We start from the raw sequence: 14,234 nt of genomic DNA on the forward strand, positions 1-14,234 counted from the left end.
GAATATATATATATTTTGCTTTTTTATTTTTATTTATTTATTTTGCAGCCTCTCAACCCAGCTTTTCCCGACTCCAGGAAGAAACCGGGAAGATAAGGCCTTTTTTGCTTTCAAAAAAACCAAGTGTAGCATAATATTAATAATCTCTGCATTTTTTGTTTGCTTTTAAACCTATTTTAGCAGCTGTTCCCTACCAGCAATAATGATATTTGGCACCTACCCTGTACCGATAGACTTGTAAACTGTTTCCAGTCCTTTGCTATTACAAACTATGCTCCAGTGTATAACCACACATATTTGGCCTTCTGCATGTGTGACTGTATCTGTAGGAGAAATTCTTAGAAGTAGAATTGCTGAAGTTCATTTTTTTTTTTTTTTTGATGTGTCTTGTTGATTTAATTCAACAGGAATATTCAAGCTCCTGCTGCATGCTAAACACTGTGCTGGGGGCTGGAAGATACAGCAGTGAACAAGCTAACTCAGTCCTTGCCCTCATGGCAGTTGTGGTCTAGTGGGGAAGACATCCATTAAACAAATAATTAATTACTCTTGGTATAAATACTGTGGAGTCACCTAATGGAAAGTACGACCAAGGTTGACTGGGGACAAGGACAGTCAGGGAAGGTTTCTGAGGAATTGACTTTTAAGGCTGAAACCAAAGGATGAGGGGAGGACAAAAGACTATTCTAGGTAGAGGGAATGGCATAGGGTGAAGGGCATGAGGAGGGAAAGAAATTGGAGGAATTGAAAGATGTTCCAGTGTGACCGGAGCTTAGGGAGTAAGAAGCAGAAAGGTAGGAGGCCAGGCTTTAGAGAGTGTGGGCTTCCCCCCAAACAGATAAATAGCATAGCAAATTTTGAGCTCAACCTCTAAAGTTGAGATTTTTTTTTCTGTCAGTTCTTTACACAGGTATTAATTTACTAGTGTTGTTGAAACCAAGTATGAAGAAATCTGATGTGCGGTGTGGAACATGTTTTTTTAACTTTCCTGGATAAAGCTTGTTCTTTTAGACTGGATTTCTTATAGGTTCTACAAATTAAACTCAGTTGACTGGATTTGGTCTCAAAATTTTAGAATCTTAGTTTAGAACTTGGTTTGGAGGTTAGGATTATTGGGGAGCAATTCTTAGATTATAGGGGATGATGGGATTGTTAGTTTTCCAGACTTGTTATTTAGGAAACAGAAAACCTATTTACTTTTAGGGAATATTGACTGTTTTTTAATAATCCTCATGAGGCTAGGGAGAGAACACAGATGTTCTTATTTTGAACTGGCGAATGTGTCTTAGCACTGTGTAAGACTTGGATGCATAAGTCTTATTGGACATGCAAATGAATCAGTAGCCCAAGGGCCATTATTATTGAATATATGAAAGCATTTTTATCTGGGGCCATTAAACCTCTGAATATATAAAAGCATTTTTATCTGTAAGTCTCTTGACTTTTGTTCAGAAATCACAGTACTTAAAACCCAGATGGCCCTGTTTGATTTAATACCTTTCTTGTGTAATTGGATCAGCTTGCCCTGCTTTCATAACTTAAAGTACACTCTTGACTTAGCAGCCTATCATTAGTGATCAAGGAATGAAAATGTGCAAATTTTTCTAGCATGTCAGCAAGGAGCATCTGTGTTTCTTATGGCTTAAGGGTATTAGAGTGAGAAAGAAGAGACTCCTCGACAATGAAAGTCACAGCTTTGTTATTAGATTATCTGTGGTGAGTTGAGAATTCATACGTTATCTTTGAAATGAGGCATGACACTTCCCTCCATGTGAAGTCTGCATCAACATTTTATGGAGCATCTGCTTTCAAGCCTTTTTTTAATGGAGATTGTCATCACTGGATTTTCCTTACATCTGACTGTTCTCTGTTTATGCTTTTCTACTTTTATATCTGGGGTGTGCAAATGAAGGCTGGCTTATGGGGGTTGGAAGCTGGTAATATGAGATCCAGCTAGCTTAGAATGTGAGAAGAGCTGTTTTTGGTCATCAGTGACTAGGTTTCAGCCTGCCTTGTAATAGCATTTTAAATCTAATTAACAGTTTCTTTGCACTTCTAAAGATGTTTTAACAACAGATGTTGATTGTTTTTGTTTTGATCAAAGTTAGTTGCATTAAATTGAAAACAATACCTAAAAAAGAGTAAGGCAGTTGATTTTAAGATTCAACCCTCTATTTTTGTGCATACCTTTGCAGTTAATTTTGGTTATGATTTCTTACAGTGGCCTGAAAGTTGCTCACATATTTGGCTTCTATTAGAGTAAGCTCTGGGGTTGGTGATCACTGTGTGTTTACACTCACAGTCTGTGACAGAGATTCAGGTCACATCAGCCAGCCTGCTTCCGTTAGAGTTGAGTCCAGACACAGGTTTTAGAATTGGGCATAATGCCTTTTAATTTGTTTTGGTTTGTGTGGGATTTTCTATTCTCCTTACCTGCGTTGGTAACAGATCCAGTATTGACTTTATTTTTTGAAATTTTGCTTAGTCTGCTTATATGGTGGTTTTGCTTATACAGTGTTAGGATTTTTTGTTTTTTAGTAATTAAATGTTTGCTTTTTGTCAAAATAGTAAGAATACATAGTCAAATAATACTACAAGGCTTATAATTAAAAAAAAAAAAAACCCAGTTACTCCATTCTCCATTTCTCCTTGTTTGTTCTCAATTACTTTTTTTTTTCAAGACAGAGTTTCACTCTGTTGTACGGGGTAGAGTGCCGTGGCGTCAGCCTAGCTCACAGCAACTGCAAAACTTCTTGGCTCAAGCAATCCTGCTGCCTCAGCCTCCCGAGTAGCTGGGACTACAGGCATGTGGCATCATGCCTGGCTAATTTTTTTCTATATATATTTTTACTTGGCCAATTAATTTCTTTCTGTTTATAGTAGAGACAGGGTCTTGCTCTTGCTCAGGCTAGTTTCCAGCTCCTGACCTTGAGTGATCTGCCCGTCTCTGCTTCCCAGGATTACAGGCGTGAGCCACCACGCCCGGCCTGTCTTCAACTACTTTTAATACTTGCAGTATTTTTTTCTGATGTATATTATCCGTATTTCTACATAATATTCATATATATATGTGTGTGTGTGTGTATTTTGTTGTTGTTGTTGTTATATCCCCAAGCTAGACTCCTCAGCTCTATTGATCCTCCTGCCTTAGCCTTCGAAGTAGCTGGGACTACAGGCACACATCACCACACCTGCCTAATTTTTTTTTTTTTAGTAGAGACAGGGGTCTCATAGTGTTGCCCAGCTTGGTCGCAAGCTGCTGGCCTCGAGCAGTCCTTCCATCTCAGCTTCCCAAAGTACTGGGATACAGGCATGAGCCACTGTACCCAGCTGATTTTTTCCATTCAAAGATACTATTTATTGGCCTGGCACGGTGGCTCACGCCTGTAATCCTAGCACTCTGGGAGGCTGAGGCAGACGGATTACTCAAGGTCAGGAGTTCGAAACTAGCCTGAGCAAGAAAAAAAAATTAGCCGGGCATGGTGGCACATGCCTGTAGTCCCAGCTACTCAGGAGGCTGAGGTAGGAGGATTGCTTGAGCCCAGGAGATTGAGGTTGCTGTGAGCGAGGCTGACACCACGGCACTCACTCTAGCCTGGGCAACAAAGTGAGACTCTGTGTCAAAAAAAAAAAAAAGAAAAGAAAACATGGAAACATGGAAATAAGCTTCCAGACTGAAAAGGCTGAGTATGATGAATTTTTAAATAGCTGCACCAAGGTACAATATGGCTGCATTTCAGAAAAAAGATCCTACAATCTTCCAGAGAAAAAAACAGATCCCATAAAAAGAATCTAGAATCACAACAGCATCAAACTTCATAGCACTACTGAAAGTGAGAAGACCATAAAGCGTTTATAATTTCCAAAGAAATATGACCTCCAACATAAATTTTATATCTAGTCAAGCTACCAACAAGTGTGAGAGTAGAAAGGAGAAGATTCAGACATGCAGGACCTCAAAAAAGCCCCTCTCCGCACTGGGCCCTTTACATAAAGCCTCTGGAAGAGGTGCTCCACTAATGTGTTGAGAAGGGATTTATATTTCTGTCAGAGTTTAGGGATGAATTAGTGATTGATATTCAATGAATCAAGCTAAAAATAAAAAGGAAGGAAGGAAAGAAAAAATGACAATTATTATATCTAGGGAAAATTTATACAAGGAAGTACATATGTATATGTGTACATAATATACATATGTCATATGTAATATAATGACACAGACAATATACTGGGTGCTAATTTTTTCTTCTTTTGGTAACATTCACCTCTACTTCCTTCTGGACACACCTGAGGGTTGGAGGAAGCTGGAGGCCTGGAAACTACATTTCCCACAATCCTCTTGTCAGTGGGGTTGTGGTTTAAATTCTACCAATGCAAGTCATTCACTCAAGATTAGGACAATGGAAGAAAGGTAAAAGCCATTACTGTTTTTCAGTAGCAATAACCAGGTGTGTGGCCTCAGAGAGATGGCAGACATGTGGTTTCCAGCAGTTTTCCAATATTCTAAAAGTCACCTGCTTTGGTACTAAAGGCAGCTAAGATTAATAGCAACAGTTCCTGAAATCCCTGCAACATGGCTTTCCCTGACCTGTGCTCTCCCAGACTTCCAGTGGTTTTGTGAGCATTTAATATCCTCTTTGAAATACCAAGAATGATTTGTTTTCCTAATTCAAACCTGACATATAAAACCCAAACATACAAAATATTGACTTAATCAAGATTGTGATGTATCTGTGTTAAAATAGTAGGAAATGTTGAAGGTAGGCGACCATGTAAAAATGCAAAATCTTCATCTTCCATAGCACAAATTCAATAAATAGTATCTTTCTTTTTTTTTTTTTTTTTTGGAGACAGAGTCTCACTTTGTTGCCCAGGCTAGAGTGAGTGCCGTGGCGTCAGCCTAGCTCACAGCAACCTCAAACTCCTGGGCTCAAGCGATCCTGCTGCCTCAGCTTCTCAAGTAGCTGGAATTACAGGCATGCGCTACTATGTCCGGCTAATTTTTTCTATATATATTAGTTGGCCAGTTAATTTCTTTCTATTTATAGTAGAGACGGGGTCTTGCTCTTGCTCAGGGTGGTTTCGAACCCCTGACCTTGAGCAGTCCTCCCACCTCGGCCTCCCAGAGTGCTAGGATTACAGGCGTGAGCCACCTCGCCCTGCCTAATTTTTTGTATATATATTTTTAGTAGGTCAATTAATTTCTTTCTATATTTAGTAGAGATGGTGTCTTGCTCAGGCTGGTTTCGAACTTCTGACCTTGAGCCATCCGCCCACCTCAGCCTCCCAGAGTGCTAGGATGACAGGTGTGAGCCACCGGGCCTGGCCTATTTCCATGTTTTCTGAGAAATTTTCTTGTATTATTTCTTTTTTTATTTTTATTTTATTTTTTTTTATTTCGGCATATTATGGGGGTACAGATTTTAAGGTTTCAATAAATGCTCATTCCCCCCCTCCCCCCACAAGTCTGAGTCTCCATCATGACCATCCTCCAGATGGTGCACATCTCACTCATGTATGTATATACCCACCCCCCCTCCCCCTGTATTATTTCTTGATACTGTAATCCCACTTAGATAATTATTTCTCTTCTCTCCCTTTCTGGGAATCCTGTTATCTAGGTGGTGAAACTCCTAGATTGGTCCTCTTAATTTTTTCTTAATTTTTTACTTTTTTTTTCATTCTAGTTCCTTAGCTTTTTCTTTGAACTCTCTGTTGTATTTTTAATTTGTGTTATCAATTTTTATTAATCTCCAAGAGCTCTTTTTATTTATTTACTTATTTATTTATATTTTTTATTTTTATTTTTTTTTGAGACAGAGTCTCAAAAAGTCTTGCTTTGTTGCCCAGGCTAGAGCGAGTGCCATGGTGTCAGCCTAGCTCACAGCAACCTCAGTCTCCTGGGCTCAAGCAATCCTGCTGCCTCAGCCTCCCGAGTAGCTGGGACTACAGGCATGCGCCACCATGCCCAGCTAATTTTTTTTCTATATATATATTAGTTGGCCAGTTAATTTCTTTCTATTTATAGTAGAGACGGGGTCTCCCTCTTGCTCAGGCTGTTTTAGAACTCCTGATCTTGAGCAATCCACCCTCTCGGCCTCCCAGAGTGCTAGGATTACAGGTGTGAGCCACAGCGCCAGCCTCTTTTTATTTATTTATTTTTTTGAAACTGGGTCTTGTTCTGTTGCCTAGGCTAGAGTGTAATGATGTCATCATAGCTCATTGCAAACTCATACTCCTAGGCTCAAGTGAACCTCTTGCTTCAGCCTCCCAAGTAGCTAGGACTGCAGGAGTCTATCACCACACCCAGCTAATTTTTAAATTTTTTTGTAGAGATGGGATCTTGCTTTTGCCCAGGCTGGTCTTGAATTCCTGGCCTCAAGCAGTCCTCCAACTCACCTTCCCAAAATGCTAGGATTATAGCCATGAGGCACTGCACCAGCCCCAAAGCTCTTTTTTTTTTTTTTTTTTTTTTTTGAGACAGAGTCTCACTTTGTTGCCCAGGCTAGAGTGAGTGCCGTGGCATTAGCCTGGGTCACAGCAACCTCAATCTCTGGGGCTCAGCGATCCTACTGCCTCAGCCTCCCGAGTAGCTGGGACTATATATTTTTAGTTGGTCAATTAATTTATTTCTATTTTTGGTAGAGACGGGGTCTCGCTCAGGCTGGTTTCGAACTCCTGACCTTGAGCAATCTGCCCTCCTCAGCCTCCCAAAGTGCTAGGATTACAGGCGTGAGCCACCACGCCCGGCTTTTTTTTTTTTTTTTTTTTTTTGAGACAGAGTCTCACTCTCTTGCCTAGGCTAGAGTGCTGTGGCATCTGCCTATCTCACAGCCACCTCAAGCTCCTGGGCTCAAGCGATCTTCCTGCCTCAGCCTCCCGGGTAGCTAGAAGAACTACAGGCATGCACCACCATGCCTGGCTAATTTTTTTATTTTTAGTTATTTTGGCTAATTTCTTTCTATTTATAGTAGAAACGAGCTCTCGCTCTTGTTCAGGCTGGTCTCGAACTTCTGAGCTCCAGTGATTCTCCCACCTCAGCCTCCCAGAGTGCTAGGACAGGCATGAGCCACTGCACCTAGCTCCAGAAGTTCTTTTTATTCTCTCAATTATATATATATATTTTGCATCTTGTCAGGAATTCTGTTTTGTTTGTTTACTTTGATTCCTGTTTTTCATGTTAGAGAGTTTCTTCAAATGTCTGATCATTCTTAGCTATCTGTTCACTTTTAAGGATGAGTCACTAAAAAGCTCATCAAGTGATGGGCACCACTTCAGGGTGAACTAGCAGGCAAGTCAGAGGACCCCTCCAATCCCCTTCTAGAGAGTATAAGCCAGTGGCAGGTGTTTGAGTGTAAGTCTGGTTGCTAGTGTTTTGGAACCAAGTGGGAGAAGAGAGGTGAGGAGGGAGGAGGAGAGGTCTTGCTGTTGAGTCTTTAGACTTTCACTTGACCTCCTTCCCCCGCATTTTCAGTGTGGCACTCCTGCCCTTGGCTGTGACTGGTTCCTTGGTTCAGAGGCTCTGTGGTTCAACTTTTGTAATCTACCTGGCAGCATGGAGAGAGGTATGTAGGAAACTATTTTTTATACAGACTTTAAACCAGTCCTCCTGTTTAGCCTCTCCTATGCCCCCACCCCCCATTCCCAGGGTACCAGGTGCCCCTGATTTCTGAGCCTTTTCTGAATTTCTGTGGTGGGAATCTACTTGCTTCTTTCCACTGCAAGTGTTTAGTTTTTTACTTTCTGCAAAGTTATTTATCACTAGTACATCTACTTTCCAGCTTCTAAAACTTTCTTGACATCTCTCTTTCTCTCTCCTTTCTCATTTTCTTTCTTTTTTTTTTTTAGGTTCGTTTTTTTTTTGAGACAGAGTCTCGCTTTGTTGCCCAGGCTAGAGTGAGTGCCATGGCGTCAGCCTAGCTCACAGCAACCTCAAACTCCTGGGCTCAAGCAATCCTCCTGCCTCAGCCTCCCGAGTAGCTGGGACTACAGGCATGCGCCACCATGCCCGGCTAATTTTATCTATATATATTAGTTGACCAATTGATTTCTTTCTATTTTTAGTAGAGACGGGGTCTCGCTCTTGCTCAGGGTGGTTTTGAACTCCTGACCTTGAGCAATCCTCCCGCCTCCCAGAGTGCTAGGACATCTTTTTTTTTTTTTTTAGACAAGATCTCACTCTGTCACTCAGGCTAGAGTGCAGTGGCACCATTATAGCTTACTGCGGCCTCAGACTTCTGGGCTCAAGCAATCCTCCTCCCTTTGCCTCCTGAGTCACCAGGACTACAGGCACACGCCACCACACCCCACTAATTTTTTATTTTCTATTTTTTGTAGCGACGGGATCTTGCTGCATTGCCCAGGCTGATCTTGAACTGGCCTCAAATGATCCTCCTGCCTTAACCTTCCAAAGTGTGGGATTACAGGCATGAGCCATCATGTTTGGCTAGGTTTATTTATTTATTTTTTTAAATCCCTTTGCTGTAATTTTAATGGTGTTTTATGAGGGAATATTGATTAATGTATGTAATCTATCCTGTTTAACAAATATGTCAGCAGCTTTAACTTGAGGATACCTATTCAGAAACCATAGTGTCTGTGCAGTTGATTACTAGTAGAATAGTGTTCCAGACTCCCCTAACACCAAGAATCACATAAGGTATTTGTTGCGTGTACAGATTACCAGATCATTCTTGCAGAATAGTGATATTAGTAGGTCTTGATTAGGGCCTAGGATCTTGTTTGTGTGTTTTTTGTTGTTTTGTTTTTTTTGAGACAGAGTCTCTGTTGCCCGGGCTAGAGTGCCGTGGCATCAGCCTAGCTCACAGCAGCCTCAAACTCCTGGGCTTAAGCAATCCTCAATCCTACTGCCCCAGCCTCCCAGGTAGCTGGGACTACGGGCATGTACCACCATGCCTGGCTAATTTTTTTTATTTTTAGTTGTTTTGGCTAATTTCTTTCTATTTATAGTAGAAAGGGGGTCTTGCTCTTGCTCAGGCTGGTTTCGAACTCCTGACCTCAAGCAATCCGCCCGGGCCTCCCAGAGTGCTAGGATTATAGGTGTGAGCCACCATGCCCGGCCTGTTTTTAAACAAATTCCTTAAATGTGTCTTATTTTCAGGCAAGTTTGAAAACTCTGCTATAGATTGATCTTTCCAAACCATTAATGGCATCTTACATCTCCATCACAAAATCCTTAGGCTTCCCCTAATATACTTTTTTTTTTTTTTTTTTTTTTTGGAGACAGAGTCTCACTTTGTTGCCCAGGCTAGAGTGAGTGCTATGATGTCAGCCTAGCTCACAGCAACCTCAAACTCCTGGGCTCAAGCAATCCTACTGCCTCAGCCTCCTGAGTAGCTGGGACTACAGGCATGCGCCACCATGTCTGGCTGATTTTTTCTTTTTTCTTTTTTGAGACAGAGTCTCGCTTTGTTCCCCAGGCTAGAGTGAGTGCCATGGCGTCAGCCTAGCTCACAGCAACCTCAAACTCCTGGCTCAAGCAATCCTCCTGCCTCAGCCTCCCAAGTAGCTGGGACTACAGGCATTCGCCACCATGCCCAGCTAATTTTTTGTATATATATTAGTTGGCCAATTAATTTCTTTCTATTTATAGTAGAGACGGGGTCTCGCTCTTGCTCAGGCTGGTTTTGAACTCCTGACCTCGAGCAATCCACCCGCCTCGGCCTCCCAGAGAGCTAGGATTACAGGCGTGAGCCACCGCACCCGGCCGATTTTTTCTATATATATTAGTTGGCCAATTAATTTCTTTCTATTTTTAGTAGAGATGGGGGGTCTTGCTCTTGCTCAGGCTGGTTTCGAACTCCTGACCTGAAGCAGTCTGCCCACCTCGGCCTCTCAGAGTGCTAGGATTACAGGCATGAGCGACTATGCCCAGCCTCCCTAATATTACTTTTTTATTCAGATTCTGTTGTGGTTCTGTCTAGCTTTGGTCTGGATTTCTAAATTACAATAGTGTGTCTTTCATCTGATTAACTCCCCTCTTCTCTAGTGTTAAATGCTGGTTGATGGTAATAACTTTGGTCTTGCGTGACTCCAATGTTTTAGCCAATATCTCTAAACCCACCAGTTCCTGCGATGTGTGGGTGGGGAGGAAATACTAATTATGAACATTGAGCTACTCTCTGCATTCATTTCACTATCTAAATCCAGGAATCTGTTAATGTTTTTGGTGAAATGGAAAATTAACTCAGGCTTTGAAAACAGATGTATCAATCATCTGCCTTCGATTTGTGTGGCATCATTTTTGAAGATATTAAAGCATTGTAATTTCAAGTTTGTTTTTAACTTCTCAATATTTTCTTCTCCTTCTGTATTATAGATTCCTAGGCCTTGAAAGGAAAAATGGTTGTATCTTTTACTGCCAGTCTGTAAAGCATCTGGAAATGTGTTTGTAGCTGCTTCTTGGTGGCTATGAATTGCTTGGAGATCAGGAGCCAAATAGTACTTGTCTTAGATATGTTGCAGAGGCCAGTTGTGCCACCCTCGTTCTCAGTTCTTGGAAATCTTGTGGCTGTTATTAGCTAAAATACAGCCCAAGGGAGCTATGTTGGCTCTGACACAGAGTTGATTTGCATTCTAAGATGAGCAGCTCTGTGAAAACAGCTCTAATATACTTTTACTACTTCCATTGAAAGTTTTGTTGAACAAAGTCACAAAATCAATACCAAATAAAAAGTATTATTGTCTCATTGATTATTGATCATTGAATGTGTTATGAGGTATTATTTTGAACTATTACTGATTTACTGCAATTTACTATTTTCTGTATATGTCCCCTCACCTCCCAATACTTCCAGGATCATAGAATTTTCTCTTTGCCTGGGGTGGAGTAGGGTAGGGGGTAGGGATGTTTGGTGAGGTCATTCCTTGATTCTGTTTTGGATGATTTTCAGACATTTAATTTACATTGCTCTTGCATTAGTTATCTCTAGTCATCTTTTTTTATGAAGCCATTTGTTGCAGCTGTGGTTATGTAATTCAACACATGAGTGGACTTCTCATTGGTTTGTCATCATTTTAGATGAGAGGACTTGGCCCCCTGGATTGCTCTGTATCTGGGAATAACAAGTGGTGTCTAATATTTACCACATAAAGTAGTATATCAATAAGTAGACTTCTGAATTTACATTTTTAGGGCTTTTAAGAAATAATCTGGGGCTGATCTGGTGGTAATGGGTTATCAGAAGTTATTAGCACTAGTGTCACTAAAGTTGGTATATGGCCCCCCACTGCTAAATTTGACTGGCTTAAAAAAATCTGAGATAAGGCCGGGCGCGGTGGCTCAAGCCTGTAATCCTAGCACTCTGGGAGGCCGAGGCGGGCGGATTGCTCGAGGTCAGGAGTTCGAAACCAGCCTGAGCAAGAGCAAGACCCCGTCTCTACTATAAATAGAAAGAAATTAATTGGCCAACTAATATATATATATAAAATTAGCTGGGCGTGGTGGCGCATGCCTGTAGTCCCAGCTACTCGGGAGGCTGAGGCAGCAGGATTGCTTGAGCCCAGGAGTTTGAGGTTGCTGTGAGCGAGGCTGACGCCACGGCACTCACTCTAGCCTGTGCAACAAAGCAAGACTCTGTCTCAAAAAAAAAAAAAAAAAATCTGAGATGAGGAAAGAATCTTATTGAGGGGAAAGCTGCATTATTGGGGTGCATTGTTACGTTTTTATTAGAGGAATTATATTTGAAAGGATTTCATTATGTATCTTCTGCCTCCTTCATTTTCTCTTTCAGGGTTGTGTGCTGCTTATGAACTTGAAAGATCATTTATCTAAAGAGTAAAACATCCGGGGCAGGTTCGGTGGCTCACGCCTATAATCCTAGCTGTCTGGGAGGCCGAGGCGGGCGGATTGCTCCAGGTCAGGAGTTCGAAACCAACCTGAGCAAGAGTGACACCCTGTCTCTACTATAAATAGAAAGAAATTAATTGGCCAACTAATATATATAGAAAAAATTAGCCGGGCATGGTGGCGCATGCCTGTAGTCCCAGCTACTCAGGAGGCTGAGGCAGGAGGATCGCTTGAGCCCAGGAGTTTGAGATTGCTGTGAGCTAGGCTGATGCCACGGCACTCACTCTAGCCTGGGCAACAAAGTGAGACTCTGTCTCAAAAAAACAAAAAAAGAGTAAAACATCCAGGTTTAGTTTGTAAAAGTCCTAGGATTTTCAGTTTAAATATGGGTATATGATTTTAAAAAAATTTTTTTTAAAGACGTCTCACTCTGTAGCACAGGCTGGAGTGCCATGGCTCAGTCATAGCTCACTGCAGCCTCCAACTCCTGGGCTCAAGTGATCCTCCCACCTCAGCCTCCTGAGAAGCTGGGACTACAGACATCTGCTACTACACTTGGCTAATTTGTAAAATTTTTTTGTACAGATGGGGTCTTGCTATGTTGCTCAGGCTGATTTTAACTTATGGTCTCAAGCGATGATTGTCTTGCCTCAGTCTCCTGAGTAGTTGATTTCTTTCTTTTTGTTACTTGTTGCATTAATCAGTTTTGCTGCATAGTTGAATTTTCATGATGAAAAATTTCTATAGTTGGACAAATTTTTTCCCTTCAAGTAACCTTGGAATTTTTTGCGGGGGGAGAGATTGTCTGGTTCTATTGCCCAGGCTAGAGTGCAATGGCATCATTATAGCTCACTGCAACCTCAAACTCCTGTGCTCAGTTGACCCTTCTGCCTCAACTTCCTGAATAGCTGGGACTACAGGCACAAGCCACTACTTCTGGTCTATTTTTAAAAGATTTTTTTGTAGGCCGGGTGTGGTGGCTCACGCCTGTAATCCTAGCACTCTGGGAGACCGAGATGGGAGGATCGCTCCATGTCAGGAGTTGGAGATCAGCCTGAGCAAGAGCGAGACTCTATCTCTACTAAAATAAAAAATAGAAAGACATTATCTGGACAACTAAAAATATATAGAGAAGAAATTAGCTGGACATGGTGGCGTACGCCTGTAGTCCCAGCTACTTGGGAGACTGAGACAGAAGGATTGCTTAAGTGCAGGAATTTGAGGTTGCTGTGAGCTAGGCTGACACCACAGCACTCTAGCCCAGGCAACAGAGTGAGACTGTGTCTCAAAATAAATAAAAAAATAAAAATAAATTTTTTTTGTAGAGATGAGGTCTTGTTATGTTGCTCAGGCTGGGTCTTGAACTCCTGGACTCAAGCAATCCTCTGCTTTGGCCTCTCAAAATGCTGGGATTACAGGCATGAGCCACCATGCCCAGCAGTTTGTAACCTTGGAATTTTAATTAATTCCCTCTCTACACATGATAGAAATCCTTTCACCAGAGGTTTGACTGAATTGAATTTCAAGGAGGAGGTAGCACCCTCATTGAGAGAAGAGGGCTAAGAGGTATGTAAAGCGTTTTTGGAGTGGTGGTGGTAAAATATGTAGAACATGAAAGTTATTCTAGTGTGTTTCCTTGTGTTTTCGAGAGATCAGAAATGCTTTAGTGGAAATCCTCTACTATAGTCTGTCCTAAAACAAATGCAGGCATGTTCTTAGGTCTTTGTTGACATCGGTTTCCACGTAATTATAGGAACCTGTTTGATTCCTGCTGTTTGTTAGTCTCATGGGTGTGGGGTACCTGCAGCCTTCTGATTTCAAGATTGTTCTTTTTTGAGCAAGGAAGCAAGAAAAACTTCATCTTTTTCTGCTGCACTTTTTTTTTTTTTTTTTTTTTGAGACAGAGTCTCACTTTGTTGTCCAGGCTAGAGTGAGTGCCGTGGTGTCAGCCTAGCTCACAGCAACCTCAAACTCCTGGGCTCAAGCGATCCTTCTGCCTCAGCCTCCCGAGTAGCTGGGACTACAGGCATGTGCCACCATGCCCGGCTAATTTTTTTTTTTATATATATATATCAGTTGGCCAATTAATTTCTTTCTATTTATAGTAGAGACGGGGTCTCGCTCTTGCTCAGGCTGGTTTCGAACTCCTGACCTTGAGCAATCCGCCCGCCTCGGCCTCCCAGAGAGCTAGGATTACAGGCGTGAGCCACCGCGCCCGGCCACTGCTGCACTTTTTTAAATAAAAGGATTTGTTTAGTTAACTTTGGATTCAGTCAAAAAGCCTCACTTAAGGACCTAGAAGGCCACATGTCACCATAAGGCCGCAGATTCCCCACCCCCTGGATGCCAGCCATTAAGTCCCATGGTAATGAACTCTTACCTCCTCATACTGTACTGCTTTTCAGGAGTAAAATTGAAGGACTGG

The 14,234-nt window shown here is 41.8% G+C and overlaps 1 protein-coding gene across 4 annotated transcripts in view; it reads left to right on the top strand.

The window, feature by feature from the left end:
* The window catches only part of WIPF2 (WAS/WASL interacting protein family member 2), a 52,487-nt gene that overhangs the window by 7,084 nt on the left and 31,169 nt on the right, over positions 1-14,234 (top strand). The window contains exon 2 of one of the 4 annotated variants that reach the window (XM_012765850.2): positions 7,475-7,565. The exons of 2 other annotated variants lie outside the window; for them this stretch is intronic. The gene's annotated coding sequence lies outside the window, so the exon portion shown is untranslated. Of the gene's footprint in view, positions 1-5,809; positions 7,566-14,234 lie in introns of those variants that run through there. One more of the 4 variants, XM_012765851.3, reaches the window with a different exon arrangement.

Source organism: Microcebus murinus, chromosome 18 (assembly GCF_040939455.1).
Source record: "Microcebus murinus isolate Inina chromosome 18, M.murinus_Inina_mat1.0, whole genome shotgun sequence".
NCBI classification, from domain to species: Eukaryota; Metazoa; Chordata; class Mammalia; order Primates; family Cheirogaleidae; genus Microcebus; species Microcebus murinus.